Below are 10,001 nucleotides of genomic sequence, written 5' to 3' on the forward strand. Positions count from 1 at the left end.
TCAACGTCTTATCAAAGATGAGATAGGTAACAGACATCATTGTGGGGAAACAAGAAAAACGGTCAACATCTTATCCAAGTTAAGAAGGGAAACAGAAAACATTGACCATTTCTTCTAAATGGACTCTTTTCATGGTTTTGAAATTCCTTTGTTCATGTTCTGTCTCCAACTCCATTATGGACCCTAAGCTTTCCTCCAGTTGTGTGTCGTTCCTCAGTAGATTTCTTCAGCTCCCAGTTATACCACATGGATTACAACTTATCTGGCCGATTCTGCTGCAGGGCACACGTCTGTCATTTTGGCCTTTTTTGCCCTCTACATTGGCACAGCCTAACCTGTTGAACGTCAAATAGTCCTGCATTTTGTAGCGTTTATATTCTCCTGTTCTCTCCCTCTATGTCAATCTCTCTCACTCTCTCTGCTTCATCAACCTATTAATTGGTCACCTTGTCTTCAGCTCCTACCTATGGCAAACCCATGTCACCAAATCAGAAAATATTCTTATTATCAGATCTATATTCCTTCCCATCCTTCTGTGCAACTTAAAACTATTTTGTATTCTCCCGTTGCAAGTTCTCAAGAGACTCTTTGAGTTGAAATATTCACTCTGGTTCCCACTCTGCAGCTGCTGGTTGACTCACTGAATATTTTCAACATTTTCTTAATTATGGGGAGAAGGCAGGAGAATGGGGTTTGGAGGGAGGGATAGGTCAGCCATGATTGAATGGCGGAATAAATGTGATGGGCCAAATGGCCTAATTCTGCTCCCATCACTTATGACCTTATGATCTGCACTTTTTAACATTTTCATAGGTGCAGTCATTGAAAGACCCAGACCCTCTGCTGCAGTCACGTGGCTTTAATACTGCATTTACCTATCTGCTTGTCGGTACACCGCCCCTCCGTAACCCTAACCTTACCCACTACAGATTGCAATCACAAGTATGGGCGGCAGCGGTAGAGTAGCTGCCTTACAGAGCCAAAGACCCGGGTTCCATCCTGACTACGGATGCTGTCTGTACGGAGTTTGTACGTTCTTCCTGTGATCCGCGTGGGTTTACTCCCACACTCCAAAGATGATCATGTTTGTAGGTTAATTGGCTTTGGTACAAAATGGTTAATTGTCCCAAGCGTGCAGGATAGTGTTAGTGTGCGGGGATCACTGGTCGGTGTGGGCATGGTGGGCCGAAGGGCCTGTTTCCGAGCTTTATCTCTAACGTCTAAAATAAAGTCTAGTGTAAATCCCATATCCCATACATCCCTGACCAGTATTTCCCCCTCCATCACTCCCCCCCCCCCCTTATGCATTGCCATCCCTCAAAAGCACAGGTCTTCTCTGCCAGGTAGTAAAGGTGCCCTAAAACCGGTGAAATTCATGAGTCCTTTAATCACAACCTCCAATTTGCAGCCTGAAACCTAATGAGAAACGTCCTCAATCACACAACTGCACGCAAGTGCATTTATGCATTGGAAAGGTTTCATAAGTTCATAAGTGATAGGGGCAGAATTAGGCCATTCGATCCATCATGTCCACTCCGCCATTCAGTCATGGCTGATCTATCTCTCCCTCAATCCTATTCTCCAGCCTTCTCCCCATAACCCCAGACACTCATACCAATCAAGAATCTACCTATCTCTTGCCTTAAAAATATCCATTGACCCCTGACCACTGTCTTTTACGGCAATGAATTCCACAGAAACAGTACACCAGCCTCTGATTAAAGGGGGTTTTGAGAGATGTGGACCAAACATGGGCAGGTGGGACAAGCATGGACGGGGCATCTTGGTGGGCATGGACAGGTTGGGCCGAGGGACCTGGTTCCATGCTGTATGACTCTATGACTCAACCTGCATGGAAGTAAGCTGTGGGAAAGTAACTAAGGAGCTGTCTGACCATAGAGTTAATGCCTTTGTTGAGCACCATATCACCTCATGTTTATTTTGCTGTGTAAATATTAAGCGCTGCCTGGAGCAGGAATAGGCTGCAATCACGAGCAGTGAAAGTTCACTGGGCAAAGGTTAAACCCGACAGTATGATCACTGACAGACACAAAAAGCTGGAGTAACTCAGCGGGACAGGCAGCATCTCTGAGAGAAAAGGAATAGGTGACGTTTCGGGTCTAGGCTCTCGGCCCAAAACCTCACCCATTCCTCCTCTCCAGAGATGCTGCCTGTCCCGCTGAGTTACTACAGCTTTTTGTGTCTATCTTCGGTTTAAACCAGCATCTGAAGTTCCTTCCTACACATTATGAACACTGAATTTTCCCAATTCAAGGAATGCTCCACATCTCCCCCCTCTTTCCCAGCACCACCATTTTCCCACCAACTCCCTCCACCCTAGTCACCCTGCTCCTCTCCACTCTTCTGTATTCTAATCTCCCATCCCCAGAGTCCTGCATTTCCTTTCAATCCCCCTCTTTCCCCTCCCCGTCCGTCCTCTTCCACCCACTGTATATCCCTCCCTCGGGCTTTACATTGTTTTGTCTACTTTTCACCTCCAGCCTTGGTCACTTCCTCCACCCATCTGACAATCACCCCTTCCCCCACTCCCTCGCCTGTATCCACCCTTCACTTGCCAGGCTTTGTCCCACCCCCACCTCTCTTCTCAGCTTTCTCCCCACTAGTCCACCGGTGTGAAGAAGGAAAACACACCTCACCATGCGAGACCCTCCTTCAGACTGATGTAGGGGGGGAAGAAAGCAAGAAGAGAGAGTTGGGGCAGGACAAAGCGTTGCAAGTTACAGGTGGGTACAGGTGATCGGCAGATGTGTTGTCTATCCATTCCCTCCCCAGCGATGGTTTTTCTCCAGGTGCTCTGCTTTCGTACAGGTTTGTAGGTTAATTGGTCTTATGTAATTGTAAACTGCCTCTAGGGTGTATAGTTGTGCGGGGATTGGCAGTCGATGCCCACTCGGTAGGCCGGTGGGTCTGTTTCCGCCCTGTAGCTCTAAACTAAACTAGTATGAATGGGTGATCGCTGGTCGACGTGGACACGGAGGGCCGATGGGCCTGTTTCCGCCCTGTAGCTTTAAACTAAACTAAATTAAAGATGCTGCCTGAGCCACTGTCCCAGTCGCCGCTGCCTCTGCCCCGCCCCCGCCCCGGCTGGTCGTCTGGATACTGCCAAGAGAGAGTTAGATAGAGCTCTTATGGATAGCGGAGTTAAGGGATATGGAGAGAAGGCAGGTACGGGGTACTGATTGTGCATGATCAGCCATGATCACATTGAATGGCGGTGCTGGCTCGAAGGGCCGAATGGCCTACTCCTGCACCTTTGTCTATAGTCTATTGAGCATCAATTAGTGTATCATCTGCACATTTACTGGCCAACTCATTTTCATAGCTGTCATTAATATCTTTATAATACTAAAAGTCTTTGTCTTGTTTGTGGGTGTGTGTGTGTCAATATCTGGTTAATTCCTATTTTCTTCCAAACGCTAGGCCACAGCCATCCCATTTTCACACATTCTATTCACATTTTTCCCGCTGAGACGATAACATCTTCCCGTCGCATTCCCACCTATATATCTGAATTTATTAATCGTTTAAACATTTAAAATCAGCCGGAAAACTCACCAATTTTCACAGGACGTCACAGGGCACTTGCAAGGCAGGACGGGACACTCCGGGAGGGAGGGGCACTCCAGCGCAAAGATCCTAGAGGGACAAGATAGACCACTCCTTCGAAATTCAATGGGCTGACGTGTAGTACGCAACGGAACGTCACGGCCGCCATTTGTTACAGCGACACTCGACTTCCGGTATTCCACCCGCTGTGATTCAAAGCAAAGATTATAGAGCTCCGCTATAATCTTTGATCCAAAGCAAAGATCCTCAAGTATCTTGTAGCGGGAACAGACCCCTCCTTTGTGTAGTTTCCCTTGCATTGTATTGCTTTAACACACACAGCAAAAAATTAAATTTAACGTATATATATTTAATATATTTATATGAATGTGTGTCTGTGTGTGAGAGGCAAGTTAGAGATAATAGTTTATTCTCATGTATCAGAAGCAACTTTGATTTAAATCATCACTATTAATTTATTTGTCTTGTAAGATGATATACATAAACCATAAAGGCAATTATATATATAATTATATAGTAATAATAAATATATGCATATATATATATTTATACACACACATATATACACACATACACAAATGCACATACATATTGATACATTTATATGCATACATATATACACATATATAAACATATATATATATATATACACATACGTATATACACACATATACATGCATATATACACATACATGCATATATACACATACATATATATTTATATATATTATCATTTTCCAACGATCAATAGATTTACGATCAGCTCCTGTGGATTGGAGGATAGCTAATGCTATCCCACTTTTCAAGAAAGGAGCGTGAGAGAAAACGGAAAATTACAGACCAGTTAGCCCGACTTTGGTGGTGTGAAAGATGCTGGAGTCAATTATTAAAGATGCAATAATGGGGCATTTGGATAGCAGTAAAAGGATCTGTCCAAGTCAACATGGATTTATGAAAGGAAAATCATGTTTGACTAATCTTCCGGATTTTTTTCCCACAAGGCTTGGTGTTGGGGCTGCAACTGTTTACCATATATATTAATGATTTTGAAAAGGGAATTAGGAGCAAAACTAATGCATACATACCTACATATGTACCCATGTGCTGCTGTGACCCGAGCCCCGGAGATTCGGAGGCTCCAACCGCAGGCCTGGCAGACAGTAATATCGGAGCCTGCGGGTCCCTGCTGGGAGACCGCTTTTCGGGGCTTCCGCAACGGCAAATTATTCCGCCCGAGTAGCGGGGGTCGAGGATGACCTGGAGCGGGGCCTTACATCATCGCCCGGCGTGGCTTAAATGGCTGCGGCACTTTTCTAGCGCACGCCGGGGGCTCCAACAACCTCTATGAGGTTCAAGTGACAAATAAATTGTATTGTGTATTGTGTATATTTAAATTAATCTGGCAAGTTGGTCAAATAACATGGGCACCTTCTTGCTTTTTTTGCGACATGGATTTTTTAAATGTGAATGTCTCATATCAACACATTTGTGGGTCAACAGTATTTTGTATCAACCCCCACAATTTCAAATAATTCTCAATTGAACTTCTTAAACAGGAAAACAATTTTTATTTACATCATTTTGTGTGGCTGTCAAGGTAGCTGTGTAGACTGTAATTATGAGACTGCCGGGCAGTATCACTGTGAATGGTGGTGGCTGTGTGTTTTAATGCAAGTGTGAAAAGGAGAGTAAATTTAAAGAGACAATGTGAGAACCATCAGGGTTTCATCCAGGAACCAATTTAAAGGCAAGTTTCCATCAATTACAGTATTTTAATTGAAAATCTTACTCTTAATATTCTTCCTAATTAGGCTTTTTGTGTTCCCTCTTGAACCTTGTGTCTCCCAGAGCCTCTGGGGAGGTTCTGGAGATACAATAACCCAATTTTGAGGCAAATAACCATCTTTAAAACTGCCTTTAATTCTACATTCTCCGAGGATGCTGGATGCCGCGACAATCTCTTGCAACAAGTACAGAAAGGCAGTCAGCTGCAAAAAGATCAAAGAGAGGAAAGAGTATGGAAGGGAAAGGCTTTTCAGAATCATAATCAGATTTTATTTTCCAAGTATGTTTTGCAATATACGAGGAATTTCATTGGCCAGGTCAGTCATACAATTAAAAGCAACAGCACTCAAAAACACATTTTAATACGGACATTCACCAAAGTGACTCCTACACATTCCTCACTGTGATGGAAAGCGAAATAAAGTTCAAGTCCCTTCCTTTTGTTCTTCCTCGGTCGGGGGCCTCAAGCCCCCCGTTCAAACTCCGTTCAATGGTGAACTCCTCTTGGTCTCCAGGCCTATAGTGCTGCACAAATCACTGCACCACATGCATCTATTTATTCATTTTTCACATGGTTCATATGCAGCTGGATATTAACTTGCTGCCATGGAAAGAGATGCAGTGAGCATTCAATAGTTCAGACTTCTGTGCGAATTAAGGGACTGCTTGATGGGCTGAGGGTAATCGAGATTGGCTGATTGTCATTCTTTTGCAAGAACTGATGGAAGTTCTTATGGAAAAGCTGATGAATTGACTACGGGATGAGCTGGTGGGCTCGAGGATTGCTGGATGAGTGTTTTAGAAATATAGAAAATAGGTGCAGGAGGAGGCCATTTGGCACTTCGACCCAACACCGCCATTCATTGTGATCATGGCTGATCAGCCCCAATCGATAACCCGTGCCTGCCTTCTCCCCATACCCCTTGATTCCACTAGCCCCTAGAGATCTATCTAACTCTCTCTTAAATCCACCCAGTGATTTGGCCTCCACTGCCCTCTGTGGCAGGGAATTCCACAAATTCACAACTCTCTGGGTGAAAAAGTTTTTTCTCACCTCAGTCTTAAATGGCCTCCCCTTTGTTCTAAGACTGTGGCCCCTGGTTCTGGACTCGCCCAACATTGGGAACATTTTTCCTGTATCTAGCTTGTTCAGTCCTTTTATTCATTTAGATGTTTCTATAAGATCCCCTTGCATCTAACAAGAGTGTTTTATTGTCATGTAGAACAATTTTCCTGCATCTAGCTTGTCCCAGATAGAACAATTAAATTCTTACTTTCAGCAGCACAACAGAATCTGTAAACATAGTACACTGTAAACAATATGATAAGATCCCCCCTCATCCTTCTAAACTCCAGTGAATACAAGCCTAGTCTTTTAAATCTTTCCTCATGACAGTTCTGTTAGGTTATTTGATGGTTAGGACAGGTTTAGAGGGGTATGGGCCAAATGCAGGCATGTATCGCCATTTGCATTAGTTTTGTGCAGTGAACAAATCACAATTTCACACAATGTACATAAGACGGCAGTTATTTGACAAATACTCTGCAGTTCGGTGCAGGAGATCTTGTCGATGAGTATTCTGGACCCACTGTTGACATCTGAAATTACAGGAGATATCATTTAGGATTAACTAATAAGAAGAAAGATGATCATAACTACATGCCTGAACAATGGATGATATATCACTTAAATGCAATTGTTTTCAGTTGTGTGGAGATCTGTATGTTGAAGATGTATTTTGCCTCTAATATGTCAATTTACCTTAAATGTAGAAGAGCTTATTAAAATCTTCTTACAAAGACCATTAAGTATTTTCTTTCTATCCTCTTTTGGACCCAAGGCATAGCAGAGCTGCCAACTCTCACGAAGAGGTAAGGGAGGGAGAGAGGGAAGGGAGGGAGATCGAGAGAAGAGAGGGAGAGAGAGAGATCGAGAGAAAAGAGGGGAGAGAGAGATCGAAAGAGAGGGGAGACAGAAGAGAGGGAGAAGGGGGAGAGGGAGATGGGGAGAGGGAGAGGGAGATGGGGAGAGGGAGATGGGGAGAGGGAGATGGGGAGAGGGGAGAAGGGGAGAAGGGGGGAGAGGGAGAAGGGGGGAGAGGGAGAAGGGGGGAGAGGGAGAAGGGGGGAGAGGGAGAAGGGGGGAGAGGGAGAAGGGGGACAGGGGGACAGGGAGATGGGGGAGAGGGAGAAGGGGGAGAGGGAGTGGAACGATAGCACATTATAACGCGCAGCCGTCCCATTCCGACCAAAGATTATAGAGCAGAGCTGCTCTCGTATCTTTGATTGCGGCCGCCGCCGCCTAACCCCCCGACCCACCATTGCACCCAAAGATGATAGAGCAGAGTTGTATAATATTTGAATGGGCGGGCTTGTGATCACGGCGGGCTTGTGATCTTTGCTTGTGATGTCTCGGCAATTCGAGGGATATAATAGGTAACAGCCGCCGCATTCTCGGACACGAATCTGAGCTCGAAAAATCCCGTGGCCACTGGGCCTAATGTGTCCGCGGGCCATATTTTGGAAATAAATCCCTTACAAGAACAAAACCTAAAATGTACAGAAGTGTTAAAACTGTCTTTATTATTATGGTAAGTAAAGATCTATTAAACATAAGTCTAATAACTTTATAATGTACCGACAAACCCATTTCCCAATGGCTGTTGATGGGAGAACAGAAAATAACATTTTCACGACAGAATATCGACTGAAAATTATAATAATATATTCTTACCTTTCTTTTTTATTGGGGAACCTAAAGAATGACAGCTCTGGTCGTTTAGATTTACGATTAGAACAGTTGATAGCGGAGCAGTGAGATGTAGATTTAGCTGAGGACGCCATTACAGCCCAATAAATGCTTAACAATATGGCGTCGACGGTCACACACGTCATACTACGCGTTTTTCGAGGAGTGGTCTATCTTGTCCCTCTACGATCTTTGCTCCAGCGCTCGTGGTGAACGAGGAGTGGCGGCAGCTACCGCCGCTTGATGGAGAGGGTGATGCTGGCGCTGGAGTTAGGGCCGAGTCCGGGGCTTGGGATGGGGCCCTGACCGGGGCTGAGAAAAAAGCTGCCGCTGGAACCAAGGATGAGCCTGGATCCGGAATCAGGGACGAGCCCGGAGATGAAGTTGGGGCCTGCACTGGAGCCCAGGCAGTGGCCGAACTGATGGCTGGAGTCTGAAGATGAAGTTGGGGCCTGCACTGGAGCCCAGGCAGCGGCCGAGCCGACGGCTGGAGTCTACAGCCAGGGCTGGGACGAGTACGAGAACCAGGCCGAGTTCCAGGACCTGCTCTACGACCTGCGTATATCCTGGGGCAGGGAATGGGAATGAGGGGAGGAGGAGGGAGATGGGATGGGGAGTGGGGTGGTAGAGGGAGATGGGGGGGGGGGGGGGGGGGGGGTGGAGGAGGGAGATGCACCCTCCCTATCTACCCTCATTCCTACCCTCTCTACCCTCCCTACCTCTCTACCATCCCCCCCTCTCTCGGGATTGAAGATGGGGGGGTGAAGAGGAGGAGGAAGAGGAGGAGAGAGTGCTGGGGGATGAGGAGAAATGAGCCGTGCCTGCGCAGTTGGGGGCTATGCGTGAGTGGTGCAACGGGTCTGCACTTGGTCTAGTATACTATTCAAATACTGTGGGTGCCAGCACTAATCCCTGTCGAACACCCCTGGTCATAGGTCTCCAGTCAGAATAACATTGTTTCACCGCAGCCCTGTATCTTCTCTGTGGTGAGCCAGTCTGATCCAAACTATTAAGTCACCATTCATCTATTCTATACATTGTACTCATTTGTAGTATGATGTGATTGGATAGTATGCAAAATATTTCATTGTATATCTTGGTACGCATGACAGCAATTAGAAAACTAAACTAATTGTCTGGATCAGGCTGCCAATGAGTGACTTTATCAGGATGCATCACAGCTTGGTTTGGAAACAATTCCATCCAAGACTGATTTGTCATTGGGGACCTGGGGTGGAGGGTATTGCACTGAGGCGTCCCCTGCCACCTGCCTCTCTCGCGGTTCAGACTCGCCAACCGCCTGCCTATTTTGCGGGCTGGAAGAGTCTGTGTACCACGTGTACATGGAGTGTGTGAGGTTGCAGTCCCTGTTCCTTGCCTTCTGGCTGCATTTCTCACCCACCATCCTCATCTGTGGACATCCTGTGCATAGGGGAGAGGGTAGGGCTGAAGATGTCCAGGTTGGGTTGCTCCTGAGCATGGCCAAGCTGGCCATCCGCGAGTCACGGTGCCATGTGGAAGACGGGTCTGCCCGAGCCGGCTGCCTGTCCCTTCTCTGGGGATACATCCACGCCCGGGTGATGTTAGAGAGGGACTACGCCCCCGTCGACAGGCACCTTGGGGATTTTCTGGGACCACTGGGCACCGCAGGGGTTTGAATATATCCTCAACAAGAATTGTAACATAGTTGTTTAGTAGTTTATTTAGTATATTTGTTTGTCTTGTATTATGGTGGTGGGTCCTGTTTTGTTTTACTGTATTGTAAATATTATTTTAAATAATTTAATACATTTTTTGATAATAATTTTTTTTAAAGACCGAGTATTGTGAACACCACCCAGACCATCACACAAACCAACCTCCCTTCTATTGACTATTA

General features: G+C 45.8%; 1 long non-coding RNA gene across 1 annotated transcript; it reads right to left on the minus strand.

The window, feature by feature from the left end:
• Positions 1-5,409: 5,409 nt before the first annotated feature.
• Positions 5,410-8,324, minus strand: LOC129695257 (uncharacterized). Its single transcript, XR_008723131.1, has 2 exons — positions 8,108-8,324; positions 5,410-6,972 (listed from the first exon to the last, which is right to left on the minus strand). It is a non-coding gene; the product is annotated as an uncharacterized LOC129695257 (long non-coding RNA).
• Between the last annotated feature and the right edge of the window lie 1,677 nt (positions 8,325-10,001).

This window comes from Leucoraja erinacea, chromosome 3 (genome assembly GCF_028641065.1).
Source record: "Leucoraja erinacea ecotype New England chromosome 3, Leri_hhj_1, whole genome shotgun sequence".
NCBI classification, from domain to species: Eukaryota; Metazoa; Chordata; class Chondrichthyes; order Rajiformes; family Rajidae; genus Leucoraja; species Leucoraja erinaceus.